This window comes from Kogia breviceps, chromosome 5 (assembly GCF_026419965.1).
Source record: "Kogia breviceps isolate mKogBre1 chromosome 5, mKogBre1 haplotype 1, whole genome shotgun sequence".
In the NCBI taxonomy this organism is placed as follows: Eukaryota; Metazoa; Chordata; class Mammalia; order Artiodactyla; family Physeteridae; genus Kogia; species Kogia breviceps.
Window position 1 is genome coordinate 145,296,103 of NC_081314.1, and position 14,619 is coordinate 145,310,721.

The window sequence follows — 14,619 nt, forward strand, 5'->3', positions numbered from 1 at the left end:
AGGGAGCATTATTCAGCCCACCAGAGTCAGAATAGAAATTTCCAAGGGCACAGGTGAGAACGTCTTTGGTAGCAGTAGGCAGAGCTGGAATAGAATTCATGCCACGTTGAGAGATGGTAAGAGAAGCCTGGAGACAGGGCTGCCTGCAAGGCCTTGGGTGTCCTGCGCGTCTCGGCAGCATATCTGTTGTTCTGGCTAATGTCTCGCATACGCACATCATGAACCCAAGAACCCTGAGGAGAATCCGGTGATGGTCTGCTTTTCTTGACCATCTTGTGGACGCTTGTTTCACTACTCAATTTTCCCAACATCGGTATCCTATGTGAAGCCCCGGATTGTAAGCAATAAATGAGAATTATCTATCATTCATCTTTATTATTTGAGGGACAATGTGATGAGCTTTTGGTTATGAGACCCTCCAGTGCCAAGGACATGTGACGAAATGGGAAAAAAAGTCAGGCAATGTGGATTTGCATCTTTGCTTTGCTGGCAAACGTTCCCTGATCCCCATACATCTATAATAGCCACCACTTTTAGGCACCCACCACGTGCCACGAAGGCCTATATGAAGATGACTCAGATGTTTGTGAAATCTTGGTGCCTGACAGGGCATTTCGTGCCTAACAGTTGGTATGCTTTCCCCCAGCTTTCATCCTGGCAGGAGTATTGCAGCTCCAACAAGGTACCTCCAACATCTTCAGCTGAAGACAATATGGCTTCTGTCTGGCTCTGAGATCCTCCTAACTCTTATCCACCCTCTCAATGTCCCACAAAGGATGGGAACCCGGTCTGGCTACATAGGATGGAGCAGTCACTGTAAGGAAGTAAAGCACTGGTATTTTTCCCAGTGAAACTTGGTGAATTTTAAGACTCTTTGCTTTCTGGGTCACGATCATACTCATTAGAATAACAAATGTCGGAACAAGGCATGAAGATACAAAGGATAGTGAGAAGGGTAAGTAAGAGCCATCTGAGGTGAGAGAGGATCTGTTTTTACAGGGCTCATCAGGAAAGCCCACTGATGCTAGCTGGGGGGCAGCCTCCACGGAGCGGGCTTCCTGAGCAGCTATAAGATGTTTCCTGTGTGCGCGGGTGCAAGGGAGAGAGAAAAGAGGTTAAGTGGGAACATATGGTGGGAGATAAAACAACATCCTTTTAATCCCCAATCGCCGGGCTGCCCCTGCTGTAATTACATGCCATCAGATTGAAAGGTCACCAGATGTTCAAAGCCTAAGCCAGGAATTACCCACTTGGCCACTGTCTATGTGAATGAGTGCTCTGGCCAGAAAGGCAGAGCTGCATTTAAACCGAACAAGATGGAAGCACTTTTAGATTTGCTGACTGGAAAACAAGGAGGTAAACTGGAAGATTAACCGTTTTCTTCCCAACAGAAGACCACCCCGTGTAGGCTGGTGAGCACAGATCAGGTCAGTAAAGGCACCCGTTGAAATCAACCCAGCAAACTCTCACTGCTCTTTTGAATGCAGAGAATTCCAGCTCCAACTTTTTTTTTTTTTTTTGCGGTACGCGGGCCTCGCACTGTTGTGGCCTCTCCCGTTGCGGAGCACAGGCTCCGGACGCGCAGGCGCAGCGGCCACGGCTCACGGGCCCAGCCGCTCCACGGCATGTGGGATCTTCCCGGACCGGGACACGAACCCGTGTCCCCTGCATCGGCAGGCGGACTCTCCACCACTGCGCCACCAGGGAAGCCCCAGCTCCAACTTTTATCTTGCGGGACAAAGCCTATCTCAGAAGTTATTTTTTTCTTGATGCTCCAATAAATAAGTCACTTCTTCCATAGGATTTTTTAAAGCAAAAGCCAAATTTCCTCTCTTCTTCCTTTAAAGAAAAGAATAACATGAGATGCATTCAATAAAAAGACTTGCTTATTTGTGTTTCATTGATTTTCATGATTCTTTCCAGAAGATGACTTAATCTAGATTCTAGAGAGAGGGGATATCTACCCACAACTACGAGTGACAAGTGAGGTAGATAGATCTATCTGTCTACCTGTATTCCTCCTGATTTTAAAGCTTCATGTAACCATGAAACTGCTTTAAGTTATGTATACATTATATACACATATATATAATACACACACACACACACACACACACACACATATATATATATATATATATATATATATATATATATAAAGATCCGATTCTGATTAATTTGGGGTGAAATCCCTTTAACTAAATTGTCTTTTTCCTGCTGACCCAGCCTGGATCCTCAACACTGGCTGCTCCTGATTCCCGCTCTTCTTGTGTCTGCCTCCCAAGGTAAACACGAGTGTACCAAGGACCCAGCAAAGACAATGCTATCTGTCAGTGTGAGAACAGATTCCGTTTTTGTATTGACACTGTGTTACTAAAAATAGTTCCCATATATCCATTAGAACAGGCTACAAAATTTGGGGACTCAAAATTGTTTAGGGGTAAAACGCAGGCCTATGGAATTTTGAAGAGCACCCCATGTACAATGATCCTAATTACAGCCAGGCTTAAGAACCAAAGGTCTAATCTAACATTACTTTTTAAAAAAGTATTATGGACGTTCATTTGCAGTCTCAAAGACCCCACGTGACTAAGCTCGTTTCCAATGGTTTAGCAGCTGCAGGTCAGTAAGAGGGGCAGGATAGCACAATAGTTAAGAACGAGCCCAGCTCAGGAGTCAAACGTCTGGGCTATAAAATTCAAAAATAGATAAATAAATAGAAATTAAGTAATTAATTAAAAATAGTAAAAAAAAAAAAGAAGAAGAAGAAGAAGAAGAAGGCTGGGCTTGAACCCAACCGCAACCTGCTTGCTTAACTTCCTTCTCTGTGCCTGAACTTCCCAGATTACTGAGTGAGGTAAGGACTGGAAAGCACATCTTACTTCCTATAACGGGAGGAGTTCAATAAATGGTAGCTATTGTCATTCCTAGCTTTGAAATGGTAATTACCTGATGTTAATGGCAAGGCCTAGCCTGCCCACACAGGGCTTTGCTCCAGCCAAAGAGAAATGTTATAAAATCCTGGGGGAAGGAGATGTTTACATTGGTGTTAGGTCTCCACGTGGTATCTGTGGTATCTACTTGGCTTCCTTCATCCTCTCAGGGCTCAGAACCTGCCCCGCCCCTACCCTTATCCTAATCCTTCCCCTCCTTTGTTTTAACTCAACGAAGTACTTTTAACCCCCAACCTCCCCTGGCCTTCACTCTAATGGCCTAAGCCCCACTCAAGTGTTTAAGTTCCAACCTCAGGTGCCACTTTGGTCTCCAGTTTGGAAACCTGGCCCTGAATCTGATCTACCTCCACCAAGTCCTGATTCAGTCCATGCAGCCTCCTGACTGTACATCTCAAATGAAAGGGTGGGGAACCTTTGTGCAGTCCCGTCCGTAGCAGCACCGTTCACAGCAGCCAAAAGGTGGAAATGATCCAAGCGTCCATGAACAGAGGGATGGGTGAACACGGTGCCGTGTACATATATATGTATATATATATACAATGAAATATTATTCACTCTTTAAAAGAAGGAAATTCTGACGCATGCTATAACATGGGTGAAGCTTAGGACATTATGCTAAATAAAATAAGCCAGTCACAAAAAGACAAATACCGTATGATTCCACTTATTTGAGGCACTGGAACAGTCGAACTCACAGAGACAGAAAGTAGAGTGGTGGTTGCCAGGGGCGGGGACTGGGGAGTTATTGTTTGATGGGTACAGAGTTTCAGTTTCGCAAAATAATAACGTTCTGGAGATGGATGGTGGCGATAGTTGCACAACAGTGTGAATGGTCTTAATGCCTCTAAATGGTACACGTTAAAATGGTTAAGATGGCAATTTTATGTTATGTGTATTTCACTACAATTATACATTTAAAGAAAGCTGGGGAACCACTGGAGTTACTTCCTTTAAAGTTAAAGACGTATGGGCTTCCCTGGTGGCGCAGTGGTTGGGAGTCCGCCTGCCGATGCAGGGGACACGGGTTCGTGCCCCGGTCCGGGAGGATCCCACGTGCCGCGGAGAGGCTGGGCCCGTGAGCCATGGCCGCTGAGCCTGCGCGTCCGGAGCCTGTGCTCCGCAACGGGAGAGGCCACAACGGTGAGAGGCCCGCGTACCACAAAAAAAAAAAAAAAAAAAAAAGTTAAAGACGTGGCAGTGATACATCACCATCGACCACTATTATTTAGACCTGATCTAGAAATGTTCATCAATGCAACCAGAGAAGTAAAAAAGCAATTTGCAAAGGAGGGGGCATAATTATAATTATTGTTAGATATAATTCTGCACCTAGAAAAGTCAAAAGAATAAGCTAAAAAATTCTGGAAATATTACAGAGAAATTAAAAGTCCACAAGGTTTATTTGCACATTAATGGCTTTGAATAGCTTTGAATCCCTTACTGTGCATTAAACCGAAGCAGGTGAAGCACCTCTGACTTATAGTGGCTCATCTTCTGGACCGTGACTCAGCCAACCAAGAAACCAAATTGTTTGGTTTGAAAGGTAGAGGCCTTCCTATAACTCTCTGAACTGCAGCATGAAATGCAGAATCTCTGCTTGGAGAGCCCACATTGGTAAATCCAACCTGATTCAACTTTATGTCCCTTCCACCAGGAGACACAACTGTGAATCCATTGAACCGGAAGTTAAGATTGTTGCCCGGCGGTCACTTTGGGCTCTTCACGCCTCTGAATCAAGAGGCAAAGAAGGCAGTTACTGTGCTAGGCGGGGTGACTGACCCTGACTACCTGAGGGAAACTGGATTTCTGCTGCACCATGAAGGGAAGGAGGAGTATGTGTCAACACAGAAGATCCCCTGGGGGCATCTCTGAGCCTTCCCAAGCTCTGCGGTGAAGGTCAATGGAAAACACCAACGGCCCCATCCAGGAAGGACCACTAAAGGCCCAGACCCTTCAGGAATGAAGGCGTGGGTTAACGGCCTCCACCCGGCCGGGAATCAGCCGAGCCACTTGCTGAAGGCAAAGGGACTCTGCAATGGGTAGTAGATGAATGTAGTTACAAATACCAGCTATAACCATGTGACCAGCTACAGAAATGAACACGATAATTGTCATGAGTATCTCCTGCTTCTTTTGCTATGCATATGTGTATGTGTGTATTTATATTTATACTTAGAGATTAAATACGATTTAATTTTGAGATGTATATGAGTCCCAAGTTGACAAGGAGTGGACTTTTGACAGTTAATTTTATATGTCAATTTGACTGGGCCACAGGGAACCTAGATGTTTGCACAAACATCACTCTGGGTGTGTCTGCAAGGGTGTTTCTGGATGAGATGAACATTTGAAGGGATAGACTGAGTAAAGCAGATTGCCCTCCCCAATGTGGGCGGGCCTTGGCCAGTCCACTGAGAGCTTGAATAGAACAAAGGCTGACTCTCCTCTGAGTAGGAGAATTCTCCTGTCTGACTGCCAGTGTGGGTGGGCCTCATCCCGTCATCCGAGGCTCTAAATAGAACAAAAAAGCTGAGTGAGAGCAAACTCCTCCTGCCTGACTAACCCTCAAGCTGGGACATTGGTTTTCTCCTACCTTCAGACTCAAACTGAATCATCGGCCCTCTCTGAGTCTCAAGCCTGCCTGCCCTCAGACTGAAACTACGCCATCGAGTCTCCTGTGTCGCCAGCTTGCCATCTGCAAACCTTGAGACTTTTCAGCCTCCGTAATTATGGGAACCAATCCCGATCCATCAGTCAATCAATCTGTCTTGTTCTCTGGAGAGTCCTAATTCACACGCTTACCTTTGAGCAAAGCGGAGTGAGGGAGAGACTCTTGTTATTCAGTTTGCGTGTCTAGGAGCTGGAATCAGGACGCAACGCTGCCGGGACGCTCCTTTCCTGCCATATCTGCTGGGCTGCCCTGGGCTCTGTCTGCAGGTGAGCTTTCTTCCAGTGGCAGGAAGGTTGTTGCTATAATCCCAGGCCAATATTCTTCCAGCTCATGAACCAAGTGGAGGACAAAGCTATTCAATCCAACTTTACCTTCAACTGCTAGTCTAGAAATTCCAAGGAAGGGTTCCATTTGTCTCAGCTTCGGTAAAGAGCCTACCCCGCTTCAATAATCCGGGCATCCAGGAAGTGGCAGCAAATGATCGACTCGGCATGGCCAACATGCCCCCCCTTGTGGCCAAAGTGTGCAGTGCACCATGACTGACAGCCCAGCAGGTTCATATAACATATATGCAATATAATTAATATAACATAACATAACATAACAATCCTTAGGGAACATGTTTCTTCAAAGCAGGAATGCTAAGCAGATAGTAATAGACATGGTTGGACTCAGCCCCCCCCACTGAATTCCCACCTCCTCCACCCAACCTCTCCCAGCCCTCTACCTTCTGCTGCCTGGGGTAGAAATTCAACTCTAGTTTCAGATGCTAGTCCAATGCCCTAACCAGGTAAGCACAGTGGATCCTCAATGTCCTCGGGGAATGGAGGTGAAATTCTAACAAGAAGAACGCAGAATTCAAGCCGTCCTCTTTGGAGCTTCCAGTCGATGGGAGAAAGACCCTTGGGTTACTCCAAAATCCAAATATGAATAAAGCTCAGACCATAAGACCCAGAATTGAGGCTTCTCTTCCACTTTAAGGAGAAACACCATCATTTTTGACCTGGAGGGTCCCTCAAAGTTTTCACGTGGGAATCATTTTTACGGCATGATTCAAAACAAAGAGCCCCAGAAGTGCGTCTACACCATCTTCCCACATCTGCAGGTCTGTGTTGAGTTCCTCTCCCTATAGCGTTTCTTTCCCTACGTAGGCACTGTGGAAACTCTCCCAGAAGAGTTTCCTCTGAGGTCTCCTGTCCTCTGTGCACACCTACACTCCAGTGTCAGGACAAACGGATAAGGATACTTATATTTAATGAGTACCATTTATGAGGCACGTGAGAGAAAGAGTCTACGTATTGCGACAGTCAAGGTGTTACCACGTAATATATATGTACCCACCTGAACGTAACCTTCAGACTGTACGCCCAAGTCTGCCATGAACACAAGGCGTCCACTCGCCAAGTCAACCCAGAGATTTGTATCAGTCAGGGCTCTGGGGCTATTCATTCATCCATCCATCCTTGAAACAAACATCAATTTCCTTCTCTGTGTGAATCACCGTGCCAGAAGCTAAAAGCATAGAAATGCCTACAAAAGCCTCCATCCTGGAGTAGAGAAACTCAAGCAACAGACACGGCATGAGAAGCGCTGGGATGGCGGTACGGACTGGGCGCTACGGGAGCACCTACGAGCGTGACCCAGCTCACAGGGCGCTGGGCGAAGGGGGCAGGACACCAAGAAGGACATCTCCCAGAACATCTACATGAGCTGAAGTTGATGGTCAAGTGTCTGAGGTGGGGAGGTATTTCTCGGAGGAAGGCTGTACAACCCGCGGAAGGCGGGAAGAGATGGCGGCCCACATCGTGTTTGAGGAGCGGCGGGCAGGCCCGTGAGGCTGGAGCCACCGGCAGGACACAGCCGGGGCCTCCAGGAGCTGCTCGGAGCCCCTGGCGTTAGAGGACCGTTCCCTGTCATCATCTTGAGGGTGGCCTCCGCCGCCAGCCTCAGCCTCCACTCTGGAGGCTGGGACTTCTGTCCCTCTACACCCAGCTCTGCAGGCACACACAGCATCTGGGCCCCTCGGCAGGCCCCCACCGTGATAGAAGAGGACCACGTGTAACTCTGTGGGGACCACAAAAAGGTGTTTGTGATGCAGAAAGCTGTTGCGACTTCTCTTTAGATTGACCGAGTGTCAGATGATTCCCCTGGTGTCTTTCTCAATTGAAGTTCAATTGTTTTGCTTTCATATGTAACTTCCAGATTTTCTGTATAACAACAAAAAATCACGATTTTGAAAAACTCAACTGTACGCCTTTTTACAAAGTAATACTCACGTCATCAGCTAGACCAGTCACCAGATCACTAACTAAATTACTTTCACTTCACTAAGGTGCTGAGCTCCTTAATGACCAGAGCCAGTGAGCGCTATCTGCCAGCCAACATTACAGACAAATAACATACATCTAGCATAAGCTCCCTGGAACAATCACAAAATCTAATCTTGCAGCTCTTTGAAAATAAGCCAGGTAAAGGTATGGGAGGTCATTTACATAGGTGCCTGTCTGAAGCCAGAAAAGGAGGATGAGAAAATCCCCTTCCATGCCTGGCTTTGCTGATGCAAACCAGCAAAGACCGAAACCAGCCTAGTCTGGTTTTGTTTTTTCCCATGTGTGTGCTGGAGCTACTGCATCTCCGCGTCTCTCTGCCGAAGAACCATACCGCTTCTGGCACACAAGGAAGGGACCCTGTCAAGGCAGCGCTTTTTTTTTAAACTTTTAATTTTATATTGGAGTCTAGTTGATTAACAATGTTGTGATGGGGCTTCCCTGGTGGCGCAGTGGTTGAGAATCCGCCTGCCGATGCAGGAGACACGGGTTCGTGCCCTGGTCCGGGAAGATCCCACATGCTGCGGAGCAACTAAGCCCGTGAGCCATGGCCGCTGAGCCTGTGCGTCCGGAGCCTGTGAGAGGCCCGCATACCGCAAAAAAAAAAAAAAAAAAAAAAAAAACAATGTTGTGATGGTTTCAGGTGTACAGCAAAGTGATTCAGTTACACATATACATGCATCTATTCTTTTCCAAATTCCTTTCCCCTTGAGGTGGTTACATAATATTGAGCTGAGTCCCCTGTGCTAGGTCCATCCATGTTGCTGCAAATGGCATTATTTCATTCTTTTTAATGGCTGAGTAATATTCCATTGTGTATATATCCCTAAGTGTCCATCGATAGAGGAACGGATAAAGAAGGCAGTGCTTTAGTGAGCTGGAGGGAGTGTTGTCCCTTCCCCACAGGGCTGGAAACATCGCCAGCATCAAATGCCCCAGTCTCATCAACCCAGAAGACTGGAACCATGAATCAAACCCAGCCTCCTGCAAGGGACGGAGGACATCATTAACAGAGAGCTACTGTTTTCAAATCATAGAATTAAGTCAAATTCCTGACTCCAGCCCACTTCCGGCTCTGTCTCTTACCCCTGGAGGGGAGGGGTCCATCAGAACGCAGCCTATCCCACCGTACAGGTCTCTTCTTGACCACGGTAGGACTCTTACGTAGAAATTAGCCTTTCCATTTTTATAGAACATTAAAAGTGATAATGCCGAAAAAAAAAAAAAAAGGTTGAAGGTCAAAAGTGATCATTCATATAAGACAAGGACTGGAAAAACTTTACTTGGGAATTTAAGAAGGGAAAGATTGCATCCTGTGTGGGACAGCTACTCTCAACGGTGGGGAGAAACCGCATCATAAGGACACGTCAGAATCGTCTGGAAAGAACTGTAACAAAGACTGGATAAACCATTCACCAGGCTATGCCTCTTTCCTTCTAAATACGTAGCTGCTCCAGATTTCCCAACTTCTCCTTCGACTGGCGTGTGCACACAGCTCAGGTGTGTTATTAGAGGCCAAATAGATCTGAGACCCACTGAAATGGGGTGTTAAGGAAGATGTCATGGGGGAAGCTAAGTTCTGAGAGATGGGGAGACCTCAGATATGGAAAACAAGAGCTGTGAAAGCTCTTGGCAGAAGAAGGGTGGAGAGAGACATGCAAATGAAGAGAACTGGAGGAAAGTAAACAGTACGTTTGGTTTGGAGCAGCGGTTCTCAAACTTTGCTCTTGTGGAAGCCTGCAGATCTCTACGCAGGACTGAATGGAAACCTTTAAACTCAAATATGACAACATTTCTCCTAATTCAAGGCAAACTAAACTAGTTCATAATTTTTAAAGACTTTTCTCCCATTCATTTTTTCTTTCTTTCCTTTTTTCTCTCACACACTAACTATGAAGCAGACACTCTGCTTGGACCTCAGTTCTCTTGATACTCGGCAACACACATGTTATTCTTGCCTTTATGGTATTTAGAAGCTAATGGGAAAGGCAGACGTTGAGTAAATTCTTATAATCATGGGCAGAGGGTTAAGCAGGAGAAGTTTGACAGAGGGGCATCTCAATGGTGTATTAATTCCCCAGGAGGTCTTAACAGCACCGCCAAACTGGGTGGATTCACCAAAAGAATTTACTCTCTCTCAGTCTGGAGGCTAGAGGTCCAAGATCAAGGTGTCAGTAGGGTTAGTTCCTCCTGAGGGCTGTAAAGCAGTCTGTTCCCGGCCTCTCCCCTAGTTTCTGGGGTTGCTGACAATTGTGGAGGCTCCTTGGTCGTAGAAGCACCACCTGACCTCTGCTTCCACCTTCACATGACATCTCCCTGTGTGCGTGTATCTCTGTCCAAATTTCCCCTTTCTATAAGGACACCAGGCATATTGGATTAGGAACCTGACTTACTCCAGTATAACCTCATTGTAACTAATTACATCTGCCATGAGCTTATTTCCAAATAAGGACACATTCTGAACTAGCAGGGGGTGAAGACATCAACACGTGACTTTTGCGGGGACACAATTCAAACCCTAACACATGGAGAAGCCAATAGTCTGAGGATGTCCGGGAAGACATCCCAATGAAGTAGCGGGAAAGAGGCAAAAGCATTCCAAGCAAAGAAAACAGCATGAGCAAAGTTCCTGGGACAGGAGAGAGCATGGCATGTCCAACACCAGTGTGGTTCAACTAAAGAGGCCATGTTGATGGGGAAAGTATTTGCTACAGAAGAAATCCGAAATTATAGTCCTGGCAACAATTTCCCAGGGTCAGAATGAGGGAGGGTCCATTGTGTCCACGAGCGTTGGACAGACAGACCCATTAGACCTTGGCAAATTTCCCCTGGACACAACCTATAAATGATCACAGGTGTGGTTACAAGAGGATTTGAAAGTGGAGGCACCATTAAAAACTTAGAGAAAAGACGAGAGTGAACCCACCATCCACCACCAGAGATGCTGGAAGAACAGGCTCAGAAGAGATGAAGAGGTTGGTACCACAAGCTATCCTCACGTGAGTGAAAGAGGCACAGGACACTCCGAACATCCAGTGTGACTCCTGCTGGTCCTGCTGAGCAGAGCCTCAGATTAACAGAGATCGTAAAAGCCACAGCTGAAAGATGAAGGGAACATCCCATCTCTGCACTTGTGCAGAGCTCTGAGGGTGACTTTGTTTTTCACACAGCCACAGTGGTCAGGAAGAAAATCCAGGGAGCTCCCTGGTGGCCCAGTGGTTAGGATTCCAGGCTTTCACTGCCAGGGGCCAGGTTCAATCCCTGGGGGGGGCCCTGAGATCCCGCGAGCCGCGTGGCACTGCCAAAAACAAGAGAAAAAAAAAGAAAAGAAAATCCAGGAAAGACAGGTGAGCTTGTGCTGACACGTAGAGAAAGCCAATAAATGTGTGAGAAGCAAGAATAGAGGATGATAGGTGGATAAGAGAGGACAGAGCAAAAAACAGAGAATGAGTCAATATCAGTTTTCCTTCTGGGTTGGGTTTCAAGGAGAATTGGTATTTGCAATCCAATAAGGGCTCAAATGGTCACTCCTGGTTTGAATCTCAGCTCTGCTACTTAATATGACCTAAGACAAGCCACTGACTGTATTTGAATCTCATTTTCCTCATCTCTACACAGAGGCCAATAGTAGAATCTATGCCATAGAATTTGTGAAGATTTTATAAGAAAATGTGCTCTAGCCATGTCTTCCCATAAAAGGAGCCCACGAAAGACAGCACTGGCTGTTGCCAAACCAGAATGACAGAATAAACCGTCCAAAGGGTGAAAGCCCAGAGGAGGTACAGGTTCAGGAGAATCTGAGCTTCCGAAACATGTCCACATCTCTGGGCTGATCAAATTTCTGCCCAGGATCCTGAAATTGAGGAGAAGTCAAAAGGCACCTGTATTAGCGTGGGCTGACATAACAAAATACCACAGACTGGGAGGGCTTAAGCAACAGACATTTATTCTGTTGCAGTTCTGGAGGCTGGAAGTCCAAGGTCAAGGTGTCAGCAGGGTTGGTTTCTCCCAGCGCCTCTCTCCTTGGCGTCTTCACGTGGTCATCCCTCTGTGTGTATCTGTGTCTTGATCTCCTCTTCTTAGAAGGACACCCGTCAGATTAGACTAGGGCCCACTCCAGTGACCTCATCTACCTCTTTAAAAAGCCTATCTCCAAATACAGTCACATTCTGAGGTCCTGGGTGTTAGGACTTCAACATAGGAATGTGGAGGCCACAGTTCAGCCCAGAGCAGTCTCCCTTGATTACCCGAGAGATCCCAGTGAGGGGACACGCTGACAGGAGACTGACCGTGGCAGCCGGCCCGGTTTTAACAGGGACGGATTTGGGAAACTACAGATCAATGACTCGGATCCTCAGAAAAATCATGACGTGCGTTATTAGACATTGACCTTGAGAGCCCTTAGGAAAAAAAAGTTCCGATCCCCTGGAGTCAACATGCACTCACAGGAATTGGGCCAAATCTCAGATCTCCCTTGTTACCTCCTTTTCAGATGAAATTCTCAAGTTCATAGAAGTGTGTTGAGCGCCCACTCGAGGCCAAGCGTTGTACTGAAGGAAGCACAGTCCAAGCTCCATGCTGTTCACATTTCCCTAAGGAAATCAGGCAGCTAAGCAAATCATTTAGCCTCCAGAGTGAGAACTACAAAAGAAGGAAATGCATGTCACCGAGATTACGCAGAGGAGAAAAATTAATTTTTATTTGAGGGACCAGGAGCAGGGGTGACTGGTCAAGGGAAGCTTTCTAAAGAAGATCTGAGCCGAGATCTGAAGAAATAACTATCTTCCAGCAGAGAAGAGGGCTCGGAGCTCCCCTGGCAGAGGGGCTTGAGGGGTTGTTCAGGAAGAGACCCCGCAGGCAAGGGGAGGAAGCACTGACAGACATCCAGATATGAAAAGACACGTGTTCCGAAAAGCAGAACCTGCTTGTTTTTCTTCCTCAGACAGATAGCATAGGCGGGGGACTTCGAAGGCCTCCAGGGCAAAGAGGAAGTCAGAGGTCAGAGCGAAAGGGCCCTTGCTTTACCAACGAGCTGGAACTTTCTCTACTATTGATGGGAAATCAAAGGGCTGTTTAGAAATAGAGAGGAGACCGCAGAATTAATACTTGCGACAGAAGCACCATTTAACTCTCGCGGGAAGTGGTGAACTCGCGCAGGAGGGGACAACCGGGACTCAGCAGAGACGCTGGCACCCGGGGACTCAGCACCCCACACGCTCCTCTGAGCCTCTGGCTTCTGATCTCTGTCTGTGTCAGCTCCACCCACTTTATGAACCTCCCGCCTTCGCCCGGGGCCGGAAGAATGTCTCTCCATATTCCCCGGGCTGTGTCTCACAAGCCCTGCCATCCAACAGAGAGATACTCAGGACCCATCCAGACACAAAAGGTATCAAGGAAATGTCACCATCCCGACGTCCCCGGGGCCAGAGTCAGGGCTGAGTGGCCACCCCGCTGACCCAAGAACAGGAGTGGACAGGGATGAGAAGCCGCAGGCATGGCCTGGAGGACTGCTGGGGCCGATGGCTGATACTAGCTGGGCATGTATGAGGCCACAGCAGTCGTCCAGGCAGGAGACGAGGAAGACAGACCTACAAACGATTATGCATAAAATGAACTACAGGGATATATTGTACACCACAGAGAATACAGCCAATATGTTATAATATACCTATACCTGAAGTAGAACCTTTACACATTGTCAATCACTATACTGCACACCTGTAACTTACATGATAGTGTACGTCAACTGTACTTCAATAAAAAGCGAGACAAATGATGAAGACGTGAACTAAAGCAGTGGTGATGAGAAAGAAGTTTGGGACTGAGGGAGATTTAAGAACCGGTGGTCACTTGGGGGCCGGTGGAGCAAACTGCACAGAAGAGAAAAGGCGACTGAGATCACGTTCTAAGTTGGACTGTTCTGTGAATGGAGAACTCACTTATGAGGGAATCGGGAGATAAAGGTGAAAGCGGGTTTCAGGGGAAGGTAGAGTGTGCATGTCGAGGCAGCTTGAATTTGAAGGGCGTAGTCTAGTCTCCAGATGGAGATTCAGCATGTTATGCAGGTTATAAGCCCGGACCAAATCTAGACGTCTGAGAGCTATTAGTCTGGTAGAGGCAATTACAAGTACAGATGGAGACGAGGTCGTTGAAGGTGGGGGGCGGGGCGCTGAGTGAGAAGCACGGTGAGGACCCCTATTTCCATTCACGTGATCAGTACAAGAGTTTTAATTAAGCATACATTTGACAACAGTACTGGAAATCAACTAGATTTACATCTAGGAAGGCCTGACAGGAAAGTTTGCAAGATGCATTATTCATGCAGTGATAGAACACCAGCAAGGCAGCTCTCGGCCCCCAATTCAGGAGTGTGTCTATATGAGGGACCTGAAGCTCTGACTCCACAGTCCTGACTTCCAGATCCTAACTTAATAGTTATTATCAAAAGCACACTATCTTCCTTCTTTGAGAGTCATCATTAAAGGGTTCTTGCTTATTTTCCAAGAGACATTCAGTGCTCTTGGACCAGAGCACCTGTTCTGGACAGAGGAAAGGCCTAGGCAAGAGTCTAAATAGTCTAAGGGTTTGAGATCAACACTCCAGCCACTTTCTTTTAAATAATGATTGTTGTTTTCTAAGGTTGGAACCGAGGTCTGGATACAGAAGG